Source organism: Eurosta solidaginis, chromosome 2, assembly GCF_040869045.1.
Source record: "Eurosta solidaginis isolate ZX-2024a chromosome 2, ASM4086904v1, whole genome shotgun sequence".
NCBI classification, from domain to species: domain Eukaryota; kingdom Metazoa; phylum Arthropoda; class Insecta; order Diptera; family Tephritidae; genus Eurosta; species Eurosta solidaginis.
Window position 1 is genome coordinate 60,036,377 of NC_090320.1, and position 14,769 is coordinate 60,051,145.

The window sequence follows — 14,769 nt, forward strand, 5'->3', positions numbered from 1 at the left end:
AATACGGTGAACAGAATTCACCAAAAAGATAAAAACACACAACAAGATAATACGAGCAAGAAATATATCGGCGTAAATTACATCACGGGCCTTACAGAAAATGAAATATTACATAAAACTATAAATAACAAAAACATTAATTACGCGCATAAACCAAATAACACGCTCAAAAAAATTTTCACTAGAACAAAAGACCCAATTACAAAAGAAGAACAAACAGATGTTGTTTACAAAATAACTTGCAATGGTAACGAAAATGAAAAATGTAACAAATGTTACATCGGTACAACAAAACGGCAACTAGGTATAAGAATTAATGAACATAAGACATGCAGAAAACAAAGAACTAGCACAACACCTTACAAAGAGCAAACACGTACCCTACAAGACAGGTACCCGTTCCCTAATCGATTACTTAATCGTCACCAATAACTTGTTCACCAATTATCGTCTTAATGACTTTTACATTGCTGTCATGAAAAAGGTAACGCATGCGCTCTCTCAAAATAGTGTACGTGTGACTCGCTTTCTCGCTCTTACCTATTGTGTTTTCGACATTCCTTCTCGCTCGATGTTATTTACATTTTTAAGTTACTTCATCAGTTATGTTTTCGTTATCGCTAACCAAAACATATGCAACAACAACAACACTGGTAACTGGCCTATCGGTTACCCGTATCGGTTACCTTCTGTCAAATCGCTTTTTCTATGAATGAAACGCGTCCTTTATGTTCAGATAATATTTAATTATAAATTATTCATATATACAATGTTTTTTTACAATTTAAATTATTGCCTTATTACTCTAGCGAACTTTACATATGTGAATTTTTATATTTATAAACTATATAAATACATTAACGTCTATTCATAGTCGTGCCCTTTCCGAAACCTTGTTTTGAAGTTCTTATTTTTCCTGCGCTGGTAGTGTTGCTCATCAGTTTGCAGTCATATTAGTTTGGTAGGTATAGTAACATCAGACGTAGGGAAATTAGGAAGCATGTCAGGAGTATCACCAGAATCCAAAGAAGCATGGTGATTCATTTCGTCACCTCCGTTTTCTTCCATATCCGGATTCATTCCATACTAGTCATTATAAATAGCTTGTAGATGCCACATAGGTGTAACCATACCCTCAAGATATTTCCGTACAAATCTTGTGGTGTACACGTAAACTTGTATTTGTTCTAAATTATTCACCACATTCTAAACATAGAAAAGATGTATTAAGTGTTTGCGTAAATTCCATTGTGATTACAATATGGACAAACATTCAATTCTAAACTTTTCGTTGTTACATCAATTGTTTCAGCGTGTTGTACACGTAAATGAAAATTCATACTTGAATGTATTTTCGTCTTCCAATCGCATAATTTACATTTTAAATAATGACTATTAGGCATATGAGAAATCTCATGGTCCAATAATTTGTTGAAGCTTGGTGTAGCTGCTTGAATATCACAAAATTTACATTTTGCACCACGTTCGTTATATTTAAATTGTAAATGTTCTGGTTTCTCTACACGATGCATAAAGTTTAGATGCTTTTTCCAACAATGTGCTGAATTTAATTGAAATACATACATTGGGCATTGTCTCATGATAAATTTTCCATAAATATACTGAGCCTCTTTATGTAGGCTCTTTTCTTAACATCTAATTCTGGTCGTACCGGATATGACAGTTTTGCTTCAGGTTATAAGCCACACTCATACTATTTTCAGATTCTGTTTCATAATTTTCATCATTTTCAACATTGGACTTTGCATCAACATCATTATCATCATCGTCATTTTTTGATAACTCTGTTTTAAGCTTCATATTTATCAAAGGTTCATCGGTTAAGTTTTTATCAAGTTTAGCTTTTTTCCTAGGTTTAAATTCTTTACTATCCGTACTAGAATTAATACCATCATCAACATTTTTCGTGGTCTGTTTGAGTTTTTAAATTTGCCAATGGTTCGCCTTTATCAGTATTAGAATCAGAATGGCCTTGGCCATCTTCACCGTGTTGCAAAGTAGGCGATACATGTTGGTGTTGATGTTTGCGCATATTGCGGATATGTTGGTGGTTCACTAGTCATTAATTGTTAAGAAGTTTCAACTTGTTGCGTTTGTTGTTGTTGTTGCTGGCTGATGATGTGGTGTTAACGTTTGTTGTACAATTTATTCGGGTGATTGCACATATTGTTGGTGTGTTATAGTGCTGGAAAACCTTCCGATATTGAAAGTCCTTGATTAGTGTAATCCCCACGTAGTGAACTACTCCTGTGACCGCGTCCGCGGTAACTATTATATCTGAAGGCGCTTAAGTTACAGGCATAGCTGACATCGCTTATATAACAGGTTGACTCTAAAGTAAAAACCAAAACAAAATATTAGAATCAGTGTTTATGAATAACATATTTAAAATAAGCTCTTACAACAACGTGATCGGTGGCTACATCCCCGTGAAAGTAGTGTGGTGTTCCTCCTTGTATAAACGTAGATACTGGATGTGCTCAACCGTGCAGTTTTCTTCTAATTTGAGCAAATGTATGTTCTTACAGCCACAGCTGGAATATTTGGGATATTTCTATCCTCACATCGTCAAAATCAAATTACCTAGAATGAAAAAGAAACTCATATCAGTAAGAATAGATTAAAAGTTTTTAATATAAGCCGAAAAGTGTTCCATAAATAGGGCTCCACACATAGCTCTTTTCCAAAGGCACAAGATAAATTTCAGATAACTAGAATCAGGACCTGGTAAAGTAACTTCAAAGGCGATTTAGTCACCACTACTTCGTATGCGCATTTCTCTACGCTCCCTTTCGGCATGCATCATCAATTTCGTCATTACTATAAAGGCCATCTTGCTCACAGCAATCCAAAAATCTATTTGTCCGCAAATTCGTGGAACTAAATTCCTAATGGAAGGTTCCTCTCCAAAAACTCTGTTTACAGACAGTCTTTCGCCGTGAAAACGAGGGCAGTGAAATATTACATGTTCTGCGCTTTCCAATTCGGACGGACAGCTTAGACAGAAAGGATCCTCCTCTATCCCACGCTTATGTAGATATTCCTTCAAGCCACCGTGCCCGCTCAATATCTGTGTGAGATGGTAATTTAGTTTGCCGTGTTTTCGCTCGTACCATTCCGCTATATTCCGGACTAGCATGAAGGTTCAGCGCTCTTTTCTCGAATCTTCCCGCCGTTCTTGCCACCTAACTATTGTTCGTGACCTTGCGCTTTTCTTAGCATCTTCAGATGGTCGGATGAATCCAATGCCATACAGATCGGCCATTTCACCTGAGAGTAGATCTACTGGGATTTTCCTGGATAAAACATGGATCGCGTCGTCGGAACAGCACATGCTATTCGTATAGCAGTAATGCGGTAGGCTGCTAGTATATCTTTTTGGTGGACCATTTTAGATCTGTGCCATACTGGTGCTGCATATAATATTATAGAGCTGGTTACGTTGGATAATCGCTGACGGGTAGCTTCGCTTGGGCCGCCGATGTTGGGCATTATTCGCGTTAGGGTTCCACTAACTCTAGAAACTTTGTCCCCCACCGCCCTGAAGTGCTCCCTAAAAGTTAGTTTTGAGTCAATGATTACTCCTAGATATTTAAAGGAGGGCTTTGAATTTATTTGAAAATCTCCTATGGTTAGGACCAACTCATCCACAGTCCGCTTTGAGCTCATCAGAACCACTTCTGTCTTATTGCTAGCCATCTCCAGCCCCGTGTTCGTCAACCATTCCGTTATTCTTCCCATGGCGTCATTACATAATGCTTGGAGCAGATCAAGTTTCTTGGCCACTGCTACTACGACAATATCATCTGCATAGCCGACAATTTCCGTGCCTCCGGGAAGGTCGATTTGTAGCACCCCGCCATACACCGCATTCCAAAGAGTTGGACCTAGAACAGATCCCTATCTAATCTATCTATCAAATTATTCGGAGCAGGTACGGAACTTGTCTTGGGACACCAAAAGTGCACTCACGCTTCTCATGGCTCCAGCGGGTTAGCAGCTTCCTAGAACTTAGCCACTTGCTGCTTCTAGATCTGACATCTGTCAGCTGGAGTCTTAGCCCGGCAAGCGCAGGGCACGAGCACAGAATGAAATCGATCGTTTCCTCCTCCAACTCGCACTTCCTACATCTGCTATCACTGACCAAGCCTAATTTAAAGGCATGTGACGCCAGAAGGCAGTGTCCAGTAAGAATACCCGTCATGAGTCGAGTCTAGTTTAATGATAATAAAAATATAATAATCAGTGTTTATGAATAACATATTTTAATTAATCTCTTACAACAACCTGATCGGTGGCTACATCGCCATGTAGGTAGTGTGGTGTTCCACCTTGTATAAACGTAGGTACTGTATGTGCTCAACCGTGCAAATTGACATTAGCAGTAACATTATTTACATAAACATAGCTTGGTATTTGTGCAGGCCTCAATATAGCATACATTGGTCCAGTTCGGTGTGCACCAGCCACTGGTACAAACACTTTTGAATGCATAGCTTTCATATAGGATGGATGTCCAGCAGTGCTCCGGTTGTGCCAATATGTAATGGGCTGCTCCGTCTCTTGGTACGGCTGTATAGGTATAGGCGGGTGCAATGTATTACTAGGCTCAAGATCGGAAGGTACATAGATGGATCGAAGACGCCAGAGGGGATTGGAGCCAAAGTTTTCGGACCCAGAACCAAAATATCAGTAACTCTAAAGGCACATCCGAGCATTTTCGAGCGGAAGTATTCGCCATAAGTTAATGCGCTAAGCTGAACCTTCAGCGCTGATACCCCAATGAAACAATTGCCATACTCAGTCAGGCAGTCAGGTTCCACTAAAGGCACTTGCGGCGTTCGAAATAAAGTCAGCACTTGTCCTTCAGTGCGTAGAAAAGCTGAATCAATTAGGAGCACACAACGTAGTACTGTTGGCCTGGGTCCTAGGCCACAGGGGAGTGGAGGGCAATGAGCAGGCGGACTCCATGTTTAATTTGTTGCGTCTCTCCCACAAATTGTCAACCCCCCAGCAGATCCTTGCAGCGGGTCTGCGCCATACTCTCCTCTTCCGGGAAGGTATCGACCCCAATCCGGGTCCTTCTCCTGACCCCAGTACTGAGAAACGGGTTTGCTGCGTTTGCCGGAAAAGAATCTTTTTAGGACGGTCATACATATAAGGGCCTGAAATATTTCAATGAACTTCCTAATCACATAAAAAGTAGTAATAACTTCAATACTTTTAAAAAAAGTTTATTGGAGCATTGTAAAACCCTTCCAATAAGATAGTTTTTTTTTTCTTTTATTTTTTTACATGATATACCCATACTGGAGCGCGAAAAGGGAATGGTAATAATGGTAGCAGCAAAATACAATGCATCCGGCCCTAAGGAAAAGAAAATCGGTATTTACTGTTGCTGATCGGAATCATTCGCATTCCGACAGCATAAATATAACAATAAAATTATATAATGTGTAACAAAAATAACGAAAATAAGGCCAAATAAAAGTTGGAGCAAGGTGGATTGGAAACACGTCCTTTTCAACCTCCCATTATATGTTGAGCTGTGCTAATCGGAATCTTCATGCATTCCGACAACGTCTTTACTAAACAAAGTTGAGGGGTGATTGGATACACGTTATTTTCAATTTCCAACATCCAAAGACATGTTTAGCTGCATTGATCGGAGACTAATACATTCCGAAAGCTTAAAATAGACATATAATTGAAAAATATAAGTTCCAAATTTTGTTGCCTTAAGCTGGGAGCACTGGAGGATTGGAAACGCGTCCTTTCCAACCTTCCTTTAATGAGTGGCTCCCAGACTCTTCCCTCTTTCACGCTAGTAAATATGCTGATCGGAATCACATGGCATTCCAACAGCATATTCAATAGAAATAAGTGATTATAACAATGAATTGTACTTAGTAGTTTAAGTTTTGGGCCTAAACAGCCGTAATAATAAATAAATTAAATTAAAAAAATAAATACTCTTGTCAGTGTTTCACGTGCAAGGGATGGTTGCATCGGACAGGTTGCTCTGGGCTAGATTCCAAAATCCAGCGTCCTCGTAACTTTTATAAATCTTTTGTGGCTCTTGTTGTGCACGGCCTCATTACATTATGAGGAAATACGGCACCTGAGAACACAGCCGTATGAAGCTAAAAAACACAAGCATGTCTTCAGTGAACTCCACAAACAGGCGTCGGACCTCTATGCCGGTGATTCCTGTACTCAAAGAACAAAACTAGCAGAGGAGGAACGCACTCTCCCTAGGGAAACAAGAGTAGTCACTCTAGCTCAACTTCGAGCTGGATAACGTAACAGGTTAAACTCTTACCTATCCAGAATCAACCCCGACATACAAAACATTGTCCTGCTTGTAATGTGTCCCCACATGTCACCAACCATCTCTTTAACTGTATTGTGCAACTAACGCCTCTAACACTCCTCTCATTATGGCCCACCCCTGTTGAAACAGAAAGTTTCTTTGGACTGCCGTTAGAGGACATTGATGACAATTTGTGATCGGTCGCACCTATTGGATGGGGCGAAGCACTGCTACTACAACAACAGCAGGCGGACAACACGGAAAGAGAGGCAGCAACTGCATGACCCATCGATCCCGAGCCGTTCCTGCCAGTTGGCCCACAGGGGCATTTGCAGAAGGGAGGGAAAAGAGAGAACACTGGCGCAATATGCCAGGCCTGAGTCAATCTAAGTTACTGTTAGGGGGTTACAGCACAACTCGATATAGGGCATTAATAGGCCTCTCAAAAAGATAACCTAAGAACCCCAACGGCTATTCTTACAAGACACTGTAGACTGAACAGTCACATGCAAAAGCTGCGTATAGTATCGAACAACACATACCGATTTTGTGATGGATCAGCAGACGGTGGACCATATCCTTCTAGATTGCGGCGCAATTTCAAGACGTAGGGCTAAGTTTATGGGCTCACCATGGCCAGAGCATTCCCACATTTAATCCCTCAAGCAAAGAACACTGCTGGGGTTCATCAAGGAAGTCGGCTGGGATTCAAGGGGTTGTGTAGCGCAATATATAGCTTCTCCAACCCAATTGTCAACCTCACCTTCGAGCGGCGAATCCCGTTTCACTAACAGACGAGGCTCTGGCGACCCCAAGCTCCTCATGGAACTTGGGGGTGGGGAGGGAGGGATGGCCTGAAGGTTTAATGTGGCCATATAAATCGTTCCCGAGATGGTCGGGCCAGCACCTTAATGGTGCTGTGTTACCGGAGCGTATCGGATCTGTATCCGACAAAGGACCATCACATCGATAACACTCCCCAAAGCCTTCGGGGAGTAACCTAATCGCTACAACAACAACAACAAGGAAGTCGGCTAGGATGAGGTGCTGTGAAGGAGATGTGCAAGTCACTGTGCAATCCTCAATAAATGATCTATCTATCTACGTTCCGGTAACAAGCACCATTGTGGTACTAGCCCCACCATCTCGGGAACTATTGATATGACTACATTAAACCTTCTAGGGATTGAATATTAATAATGCCGGCAATGCGAAAGTCTGCTAAAATGCACCATTCTCCATGGAATGCTCGATATATAACTTTCCACGTTTTGAAACAGTGATGAAAAGAGCAAAATTTATAATAATTTTAACTGGCTGTGGGTAGTAAGGAGTTGATGTCCTCTCTTAACGCAATGTAATGACAACTGCGATGCAGGGAAAATGACAAAAATCTTGCAAATCTACTGATAATAATTAATTTTTCCTCCCCTTCTATGCAGTTCTATGCATACATACATATGTATTTTTCTCTCCAAATGCTAACTAAAAAATTAATTGGTTTTCACATGAACTTCGAACTCTGTCGTATTTGCATTCTTCAGTTGATTATCAACAAAAGCATGACAAATTATCACTAAAAAATTCATACATGATGCTTATATATTTAATATGGTAGCCAATTTACTTACCCTTTCTGGTGCGATGATTCCTGGACAATCGGGCCTGACTAGACGCGATTTTTTTTGCCTTAAGAGAGCGTGCTTAACGCGAACCCTATCATGTTATGGCACAACTTTGGTGATGCAAAAAATCAAAGACATTTCTGCTTCTAATGCTTCTAGGATAGCAGCAGCAGCTCCCGGTGGTACCACATAAATAACAGTTGCATGCCGATCAGTTGCCTTTTTTGCTCCGGCTACCTATTCAATTTTAATTCACATTACATTATCTACTATTGCAATTTTTAATCACTACAAATCAATATAAATTACCGAAGCAAATACTGGCAAACCAAGATGCGTAGTTCCACCCTTTTTTAGGGAAATACATCCAACCAGTTTGGTACCGTATTCCAAAGCATGTTGCTTGTAAAGTACCTTGTTTTTGTAGATTTCCTCTGATTTTGGCATATTCTGAGCTGAATCGCAACCCGGCGGAGATGCTATCTATTAGAATAATATAACATTTTTTTTATTATTTAAAAATGCACATACGTATGAATGAAAATCAGAAAGTAAATAATGTTGTTGTTGTTGTAGCGATAAGGACACTCCCCGTTATCGACTTTGTTGGTCCTTTGCCGGATGCAGATCGGGTACGTTCCGGGAACCATTAAGGTACTAGCCCGACCATATCGGGAGCGATTTAGTTGACATAAAACCTTGTAGGCCATCCCGTCGATTCTATACAACTTAATATGGTAACGATTTAAAAGACGGTGCACCACCCAATTTTTATCAAAAATTATCAAACGTGGAATCAAAAGGCGCGCCTCGAGCTCCGTTTTTATTAATATTTGATATTTTTAAATTAGGTGGTGTACCGTCTTGTAAAACTTTACCCTTAATATTATTTTGGGCGAAGGCCGCCAACGCAAAAAGATGGTCTCTGCAGCAATATTCTTAATTTCCGTCACATGTCACAACTCAAATTAACTTAATGTTATTTTGGGCGAAGGTCATGACAGCATGAAACGTCGATGTGTTAGTGGAGAGCGAAAAAAGCTTTGAATGGGTTGGGTGAACTGGTTATGCGGCAGTTACTCACGAACGTACGTACCAAAAACGTGTCAGATGACACGACCTATCTTATGAGCGCGCAATGTAAACGAAAACTCACGGACGTGCAACGCCCGTACAAACGTAGCCCGGAACGTAGAAATCAAAACAATTTTGATTTTTTTCCGTAAGAACGTGTCAGCTGATCGCTCTCTCACTAGACAGAGTTGCCTAGTAAACTTTTGTGCGCCAATTTTTGACTGTTTGCAATTTTATGCAAAAACACCTAATTAAAGTTTGAAAAATTGTGAAAATAATTCGAAATAATTACGTAAAAGTGCTGATTATAAATATTTAATCTATTTATACTTATTTAAAATGTATTCCGGAAAATCGGAAAAAGTTGATGTTTCCATAAGCATACATGCAAAATGGTCAATGGCAACAGTGCTTATCTGTAAACAATACACACACAAATATGTTATGTACATGTACACAGACGCACACATTGATTCCTACGGGCTTGAGAGTTCGGTCAAACGTGCTTCGTACGACAAACGTCGTTACGTACGGCACACGTCGGTGGGTAATTGCAGCATTAAAATTTTAAACATTGAACGGAGAGAGAAATCGAGATTGAAGCTGGAAAGCATGACGGAACGATACAAGGTGGCAGCATGGTGACATACCTACAAACATAAATAGAAATTCAATGCATTTTGTTTTTATAAATTCGATGGACAAATGTCAAAATCGTACTGCGCCGTAAGTTGATGTATCAAATCAAATAAAAAAAAGAGTATGATCAGCTGTCCCATGCTGACACCTTGTATCGTTCCGCCATGCTGGAAAGTATACGGATTCAACAACAACTACAAAACGCGATGAACTTCAAAGAAGATTTTGACAAAATAAGCAGCGCCTACTCAGCTGTTATACAGAGATGCAAGAGAATGTAAAAAAAATAAACAAATGTCATTTTAATGTACCTATGTTAATAATGTTGTGCAAAAATTTTATTAGTACCTGTAATAAATATTTATTAATGTGAATATTAATGTAAGTAGCTAAATAAGTGTTAAGTGATGTGTCAGTTTTATGTTTATTGTTAGATAGCCTAAAATAAAGTTTAATGTATTTAATTTTATACACTTAACACTAAACAGATCCCCAAAGAAGAAGACGTAAGGTAACGTCGAAACGCGTCGGGAATAACAAATATACCCTGTTTTAATTTATGGCCACAAATGCTCATTTTAGCAAACCAAAATAAAATATTTTCCGTTGCCGGATAATTCTTTCAATTTCACATCAACATTCAATTCAATTTCAATTTCTGTTAAATTTTCGTAAGCAAACTCTGTAAATTCGACTTTAATCAGTTTAAATATTTCTTATTTGCTTCCTACTACATATGTTTCTTAGAAACAAGAAAGTAGTTCCCAAAATTTCAGAGCAAGACTCAGATTCCTCACACAGGCGGCTTATTGAATAATAAAGGCAATTTTCTACATTAAGACGCTTATTGAGCTCAATCTTCCCTACAAAATTCGAATTTATTATTATTTCATTAGTAGCTAATCGAATGCCTAATGAAGTCAAAAGCACAATGCAACTCTGTTGGCAGCGTTCCGCTTCCGTTTCCGCTTCTTAGTTTTTGGTGTGTTCAGTGCTTAAAAATGTCATTTGTCAAAGCAAATGTCATTGTCTGCATGGCGGAACGATACAAGGTGGCCGCATCGAACAGCTGATTATAACCTTTTTTATTTGATTTAATACATCAACTACCGGCGCAGTACGATTTTGACATTTGTCCATCGAATTTACAAGTACATGGAATTTTGTTTGTTTGTAGGTATGTCACCATGCTCCCACCTTGTATCGTTCCGCCATGATTGTCTGTCTCATCCTTCATACTAATCGAGCAGTTACTTCTGTGCGAAAGCAAAAAATTTACGATTTCATTAGCAGGTGAAATGAGATCATTAAGTTTCTGTGTGAAAACAGTATTAGACTTTCTTTGTCCGGAGAATTTCACGGATTTGAGGTATTGCCCGAAACACATATTTCAAATCTTCCTAATTCTGATACAAATATGGCAACTCCTGAGGAATAAAGATCGTTTATCAGCATGTGTGCTGGTATTATGCGTGAAAATTATAGCGGTGAGCCCCTGGGTCTTGAATCTTTCATTAATAAAATTGAGTTAATCGAAGAATTTGTAGACGAAAATTTAACTGGCACTTGTATTTCATATATTAAATCCAAACTCGATGGTAAAGCTCGAGAAGCAATACCGACTCAAATACTTTCAGCTAATGATATAAAAATAGCACTACGTAACCGTATAAAGCCCGACAACTCCAAAGTCGTGACCGGAAAAATTGCAGCTTTGCAAGTTAATAATAATAATTACACCGATTTTGCAAAACGCTTTGAGGAATTGTCTGATTCTTTAGAGCGCTCACAAAATATCGAAGGGATTACTCAGGCCAAAGCCCATGAAATGGCCATCGAGCAAACAGTTAACGTTTGCCGATTGAACGCAAAAACATGTTTAGTCAAATCAATCCTCGCTTCAACCAATTTTTCTGAATCCAAGGATGTAGTAGCTAAACTGATTGTAGAGCAATGCAATGAAATAAAAGAACGCCAAATTTAATTTTAGGGCCCGGAACAATAACAATTTCAGAAATTTTCAAAGTAATAACCGAGATCGAACTTTACAATTATCGTAACTTTAACAATTATAGACAAAATAGAACATCCTTTAGTAACAGTAACTATGGCAACAACTTCAATCGCGGCAATCAAAGGCAAAATTTCCGTTCCGGAGGCGGAAATCGGAATCAGCCTAATAATAATAATAACAGCAGCAATAGTCGTACTAACAATAATAACGGTTCTAACACTTCCAATAATAGAGGTAGAAACGCAAGTGGTCGGACTTTAAACAGGGAGGCCCCTCAAGAGCGAACACTGATGGGGGACGAGACAAATTACTAACTGATTCAGCTCACAGTTTTTCTTCTAAAACGTTTATTGTCTTAACTTAAATTATTCCGATTTTATACAAATAAATATTACTAGCTCTAACAAATTTTGTACATTTCTAGTCGACACAAGCCGACATTTCGTTAATTAAAATTTCTTCTCTTAATAAAAATTTGTCAATTAATAACAATGATACAATTAATATTACTGGAGTAACTACAGATACAGTTTCTACATTAGGTACTTTTACAACTAACATACACTTCTCACATTTTTATATCAAACATACGTTACACGTGGTAGACAATGATTTCAACATTCCATCAGATGGAATACTTGGTAAGGATTTCTTAAAATCAAATAAATGCGATATCAGCTATGCAACAAATTGCATTTCCTTCTGGACAGGCAATGAAAAGATCGCACTTCCCATCCTTCACGGAATGGAAAGCGATACATTTGTCATACCACCTCGTTGCGAAGTTTATAGAAATTTCGGCTTGGAAAAAGACTCAGAATCACTTTTCGTAGATTCTCAAGAGATTTCTGACGGTGTTTTCACAGCGAAATATATAGTTGATACTAGTAATCCGATCATTAAAGTAATAAACACCACAAATAGCGTAAAATACGTAAATAACATTCAAACAGAAAAACTTTCTAATTATCACGTTTATAAAATCAATAACCCAGTAAAACAAGATAGTCGTATTAAAGAACCTAAAAGCATTTTAGAAAAACAAATACCTAATTATGCTGAAAATAAGTTTATTAACTTATGTTTACAATATTCCGATATTTTTGCGCTAAACAATGATAAAATGACAATAAACAATTTTTATGAACAAAAACTAAGACTAAACGATACGACACCAGTATACAATAAAAATTACCGCCTACCGTACTCTCAGCGCGAAGAAATAAATAAACAGGTTAATAAATTATTGGAAAACGATCTGATCGAAAATAGTTGTTCCAATTATAACAGTCCCATGATTTTGGTACCGAAAAAAGTCCTAAATGGTCAAAAATCGTATAGAATGTGCGTTGACTTTAGGGCTGTAAATAAAAAGTTAATTGCCGTAAATTTCCTTTGGCACGTGAAGACGATATTTTGGATAACCTTGGCCGTGCGAAATTCTTCTCTACTTTAGATATTTTTTCGGTTTTCACCAAATTTCACTTCACAAAGATTCAAGAGACATAACATCTTTTAGTACTAACCGCGGAGCTTTTCAATGGAAGGTGTTACCATTTGGTTTAAACGTGGCTCCAAATTCATTTTCAAGAATGATGTCAATTACATTTTCTGGTATTTCACCAAACCAAGCCTTTATGTATGTAGACGATATAATAGTAATTGGATGTAGCGAAGCACATCATCTCACTAATCTAAAAAAAGTTTTCGAGACCTGTAGAAAGTTCAACTTGCGACTTAACCCAAAAAAATTTAATTTTCTTTCGACCTGAAGTAACTTTCTTAGGGCATAAATGCTCAGCGAATGGACTGCTACCAGACGATTCAAAAATTGAAGCAATTAAAAGGTATCCTAAGCCACGCGATAAAGATGCTGTCCGAAGATTCGTGGCATTTGCAAATTATTATAGGAGATTTATTCCAAATTTCTTCTTTAGCAGCTCCATTGAATCGTTTGAGTAGAAAAAAGGTTGAATTTAATTGGGATACGGCATGAAAAAGTCTGATTTCTCCAAAATTATTACAATATCCAGATTTCACCAAAGAATTTTTAATTACGGTAGATGCTTTAGTAATAAGCTAAATGTTTATTTTATTTTTAAAAATTTATTTTTGTTTATTTTTGAGTTTTAAATATTTTAATACTAATTATGATTTTCTTGTTTGAAGTTATTCAAAAATGTTTAAGTTAACACGAAAACTGAATTAAAAATTATTTTAAAAATTAAAGTAAAGAGTACAAAGTAGTTAACACTATATTTACTCCCCTTCCAAGAAAATTTAAAACAAACAAATTATTAATTAAAAAATGTAACCTTTTTTGTTTTTTGTTGTTTAATGTATTTGTATTTAAATTAGTGTTAATAAGTATGTTTGCTGGTTTAAGTAAATCAATTGAAATATTTTTCATGGTATTTTTGTACTGAATTGTAAATGTTTTATGTTTCTTAGAGATAACTTTAAAAGGTCCTTCATAAGGTGATACTAAATTAGATTTACGAAAAACTTTAACAAAAACATACTCACAATTTTCTAATTTTTTAGGAACGAAAAAGTTTTCTTTGTTATGATGAAAAACTTTAGAACGAACAAGCGAAAAATATTATCTTACGGTGTTTGCCCATAAACAAGTTAAGTAGATGAACATTTTAAATCTTCCTTAATAGAAGTTCGTAAAACAAGTAGAATGAATGGTAAAATGTCAGACCAATGAACCGAGTCGTTTGATGCTATAATTGCTGCTTTTATAGTTCGATGAAATCTCTCTATCATGCCATTTGCTTGGGGATGGTAAGGAGATGTATGAATTTTACGAGAACCTAAAAGTTTAGTTAATTCCGTAAAAAATTTTGAGGCGAATTGTGAACCTTGATCTACTGTAATATTCAATGGTATATAATTTTGAATAAAAGTTTTTACTATAGTATTTGTTGAAATATCTTTGTGGATAAGCTTCAGGCCAACGTGAAAATCTGTCAATAATTGTTAAAAGATAACAATTTTCATATATTTTTGTTAAGCTTTTCCGATCTATTCTGAACTAGTGCAAATAAAACAATTTATTTCACCTTACAGCTCGACGT

General features: G+C 37.4%; 1 long non-coding RNA gene across 2 annotated transcripts; it reads right to left on the bottom strand.

The window, feature by feature from the left end:
• Positions 1-725: 725 nt before the first annotated feature.
• On the bottom strand, positions 726-8,881 carry LOC137242158 (uncharacterized). Of its 2 annotated transcripts, XR_010950102.1 has the most exons (5): positions 8,838-8,881; positions 8,269-8,679; positions 7,966-8,196; positions 2,424-2,604; positions 726-2,353 (listed from the first exon to the last, which is right to left on the bottom strand). It is a non-coding gene; the product is annotated as an uncharacterized lncRNA (long non-coding RNA). The 2 variants fall into 2 exon arrangements; XR_010950101.1 differs by lacking the exon at positions 8,838-8,881 and having other exon boundaries at positions 8,269-8,824.
• Positions 8,882-14,769: the final 5,888 nt, after the last annotated feature.